Below are 4,927 nucleotides of genomic sequence, written 5' to 3'. Positions count from 1 at the left end.
TGTCAGACACAGTCGCTGTGGAGGCAACGCGGGAGCAGGTGAGTGATACGTGACTCTGCAGGTAACTCAACCCGAGAGGGGAGGAGCTCCACGGACACTTTTGTGAGAGTGGGTCGGTCTGTGTGAGTGTTTGTGGTGAGAGTGTGGATGCACGATGGTGATGCTGCTCACCTTCCTGCAGTGCATAGAGCAACATCCCAAACTCAATCAGCAGTCTCTGCGCTGTAAAACATAAGGTAGCCTACTGTAAATCTTGAGATACTTTATGGCAGTGTTTCCTACCTTTTCTAGCTATGACCCCTAACAATAAAGCTGTATAGCCTACTGTGGCCTAGTTGAATCATCTCGTTATGGCCTTAGTGTGGAGATGATTTCTGGTCAGTTCCACCAAAGTGTTTTGTCCTTTTCTTTTTTTTTCTTTTACAGCTTGATAGAAGTATTTTTATTGGCTGAATAGGTAGAGGTGTATTTCAAAAGACATAAGCAAAAACTAGAGAACAGTTAGAAAAGCAAACATAATTTGCAGAAATATTTTTTCCTTTCTTGTGATATCTGACTTTATATGAGATGCCTCAGGTGCCATAACCAACATTTACAGTTTGGCAATAAAATATTACAAAAAAATATACATTTCAAAAATGCTGTTTATGATTTACAAATGCAATCAGAAATACACAGCCGATTACATCACAGTGCTTCAGTGTTTCACTTTGTGCAGCAAAGTATAGTGACTGGTCTAAACTAGTTGGATTCAACAGGGTGAATGAAAGAGGAGCAACAGTGTGGAACACTGCCCAGGTTTCAATGTCACTGGCTGCTTAGACTGACCACTCTTTGTCCAGCTGTCCCTGCAAAGAAAATCACCAAGATAATGCAGTCGCACTCCTGTGGGTATATTATACTGTATAAACAACCGCTACAATAATCAAAATGTATTATTATATGAGGGAATATGTAAATGTTTGACCTGCAGTGAGCAAAATGCACAAGTGTTTGTATGCTCGGCTGTTGCTCTAGCACAGGCACTCTGAAATGTGATTTGTTTTGAAAGCAGTTGCCTTGGAAACCTTATCACTGGGTTTGATCATTAACTTAACCTGTCAGTGCTGAGAAATCACCTATTTTAAGAATGTGGGGAAGGAAATGATGAAGAGTTAACAACACTGAAAAAGTGCTCTGAGATCCTTACCTGATGTACTGAGGGTCAGTGGCATCAAATATGTACAGTTAAAGTTTAAAGAGGCCAAACTCAAACATTCATTCTCAATTCCTGATTTCTACAGGTACCACTGAGTCTGTGTCATGTAGTTAGAATTTGCCTTGTTGTGGTATGTTAATAGAGGACTGGTGAGAGGTGATATGATGTGTGAGGTGCACATGTAAACAAGTGTGACCAGAGTCCATTTGACTTGAGTATAAATTTCTACAGACATGCACTGTCATTTCAAAGCACTGGAAAAGAAATGTCTTTGAGCGCGACAACCACAGTTGCCACTATTTTATCAAAACAATTCTGCCCTCTACTGGAGAAAAACTGAACAAACACAAAACTTAATATATATGCTACAAATAAACAATAGTAACACAAATATAGATTTTATCGTTAACACATTTAGAGGAAAATAAACAGAAGAAAGTCAGGAAATATCGAACAAATTTATTTACGTTTTCCCTCTCTATCACAGTGAGTTCCCAGAGGAATACTTAGCACAACTGTCTCATTAGTATCATACAAACTGTGTCAAACAAAGGTAAAAAAAAACCTGTCCAAATAAACAGGCATAAAATTAAAGACATTCAAACATGTTACTTTTCAGTTTCTGTGTGAAACAGTGTGATGTTGGGATTTCAGCTGTGACGTACAAAATGACGATGAAGAGAAGGTTTTCTTCATGAGTAGATACTGAAAGAGACAAAGGAAGAACACATAAGCATCTGTTATTACATTAAACTGTTCCTTAACAAACACAAAATGCATTTGTGAAACAATGTTAAGTTGAACAATAATCAATCTTGCATACAGCTGGATTTTTAGGGTCTGACAGTTTTTCATAAATCTGCATCCAGATTGATTTATACATTCATTCCAACCATCTGAATATACAGTATCCATCTTTTCAGAATAAGAGATTGGATTTATCGTGGGAGGAAAATTGTGACGTGATGTGACGACATTGTACAAGGTATACAGTGTCACTTGAATGATTGTTACCCATATCAATAATTCAAACAAGTCCTAAAGGGAACCAGGGCTTACTTCATTCATGAACAAAGGCAGCAATGAAAAGAAAGCTCAGAGCAGTCAGGTCTTTCAAAATATGTACAGTACATGAGATGCTAATTACCTCGACGTATCTTGTCAATCAAGATAAATGGAGCCTAAAATGTGGGCCAGTCTCGTCACCTGATAGTTATGTAATTTACCATCCTATTTATGCTGACATGCAACCATGTCAAAATATGATTGTGATTACATAATCAACAAAAGCTTCTTCATCTATAATGACTGGTGCGCTTTCATAGCTGCAATAAAAACAAATGAAAGTGGAACTAACAAGGTGAGCTGGCCCATGCACGCAGACGGTCATTATTGTGCTCCAGCAGGAAGTCGATTGAAAGCAGATTATTTGTCTTCATCGCAATGAGGTAAATCAGAACGTACTGAAGCTCTGGCTCTCTGTCAGGTTGCCCTTCATACCTGCAGACATGAGCCAGACTCACAGGGCCAAAGACTTTGTTTTACATTATTGTTGGATCTGTATTTGCCACCCTGCAGACAACTCATGGTTTCCACTCATTTCAACACTGTGTAAAAAACAAACTTTCAGAGACTTTATCAAAATAGGTTTTGTTACTGTGAAAAATCTGCTTGTGTTTTCTGTGTCTATGCTGCGATTAAGAATCAGTCAGGACACATTTGAAAGCTGCTGGGATGTCTGAATTATGTATGCCACTCCACTTAAGAAGCAAAGTACAAAAGGTCCTTCAGCTGCTAATTTGCATTATAAACTGCTGCATGTTTGTTATTTAAGTTTGAGGCAAGAGGAAGCACTGTATATAGCAGAAACTCCCCCTTTATTATTTATCTGTCTGTCACTGAGCCTAATTTATGTTTTTATGTGTATAGAAATTCATTTACGGTATTTATTTGTTCTTCTGTGTAGCAGGCAAGCCTTCCATAACTAAGTATTCATGTTTCTTTTCCATTACGGTTTATTATCTGCAATGTTATTTGTCTTTACTCTTCCTCTTTATTTTGATCATTTTCTCACTATATAAATACACCTTCCCATTCCAGCGAGTGAGCGAGTGGTCTCAGACTTCTGGACCCCACTGCACACATCTACATTGATCCTGCTCTCTTGCTGTTTTGCTTTTATATGTTTGAAATTAATGAAAATAAAATAGAAAATATGTATTTAATTTTTCCCCAAAACCTCAACGAAGCGGTGGAAGTATATTCACATGCTGCATCTCGTGTATTTGTGTATTTATAATTAGATTTATGGAATCAACTTAAACAATATGATGTGCATATGACATGCATTATTAGCATGTTAAGAGTATATAAATCGTATGCAGACACTGGCATGGTGCTTTGTACATCTCTTTTATTTTGAAGATGTTGTATCAGAAGCACAGGGATCTACGCTGAAGAGGCAGCATGTAATGAAAGCGTGCTTTAAACGCAATCATGCTTCAGCAGGTGACTGTTCTCTCACCAGAGAGGAGATGGAGGAACTGACATCACAGAGCAGAGCGTCAGCGGGGGAAGACACCCCCTATAGGTGCACTACATCAAAGCACCTGGGAGAGTGTAACATGTCCAGCACTCACTCTTTCTGATGATGGAGCCGAGACTGATCATGAGATAGAGGACAAAGTAGAACACCGTCGGTCTCTGCAGTGGCTGGGAAAGTAACATTAACAGTAACAGATGAGATCTGGGTGAAGAGTTCACCACCAGAGACACAAAGTACATCCTTCTTCTTTTCTTTTTTTTTTGTTCTTCTGACGAGGCTGTACTTTGAGGTTTGCGTCCCAGGTTTGCTCAATCGAATTAAATGAAATAAAAAAAGGATACCTGAGTTCCCACAATGACAGACCTTTCTATAGAGGTAGATTTACTAAGTTATAATTTACACAGCCATAGTTAAATCTCACTGTTAAAACATGGCTTACAAATCAACAAAATAAATCAATGTTTCTTTTATAGTAAGGATCAAATGCGTAATGTGAGAGATTACTATGAACCCACGGAGTATTAACACCAGACTCTGCAGCCTGCCTCGGCTCCTTTTGGGCTGGAAACCCCACTCTAATTCACTCTAATTCACTCTAATTCACTCTAATTCACTCTAATTCACTCTAATTCACCTTGTTTCCAGCAGCAGCTATAGTAGGCGACTGTTTTCAGCAAAAAAAAAAAAGACCAAAGCAGAGACAAATGGAGAATAAATATTTCTTTCAACATGTGAATGAAATTATATTGTTTGCTACATATCTGCTGGAGATGTAAACAGAATAAACTGTTTGATAAAATGTTGGTTATAACAACTTTGTAAAGTGATAGTGTGTTGATTTTTTTTTCCAGCTTGTTCAGGCCAAAAAATAAATGAGTGCAGCTTTGAATAATGTCTAATGGACTGCCTCATGGTAAGTGGCAATGACATGACATTAGTCCGATCACACGATGTGTCTGCTAAGATAAAGTCCATCATTTCTGATATACTGTACCAGGACACAATTTGACACATGTATTAGCAGTTCATATTTTTCAAATGATGACTTGAGCATTTATTATTTTCGCAGGAGGACGTCGCTTGACTGACATTTATTCCCTGGACTTTACGAACCTGAACCTGATCTTAATGCTAAAATTTAACAATTCACCTTGTGGAGATTTCTGTCCCAAATAGGAAGTGAG

Source organism: Seriola dumerili, unplaced genomic scaffold, assembly GCF_002260705.1.
Source record: "Seriola dumerili isolate Sdu_G_001 unplaced genomic scaffold, Sdu_1.0 BDQW01000242.1, whole genome shotgun sequence".
NCBI classification, from domain to species: Eukaryota; Metazoa; Chordata; class Actinopteri; order Carangiformes; family Carangidae; genus Seriola; species Seriola dumerili.
This window is presented reverse-complemented; position numbering follows the sequence as displayed.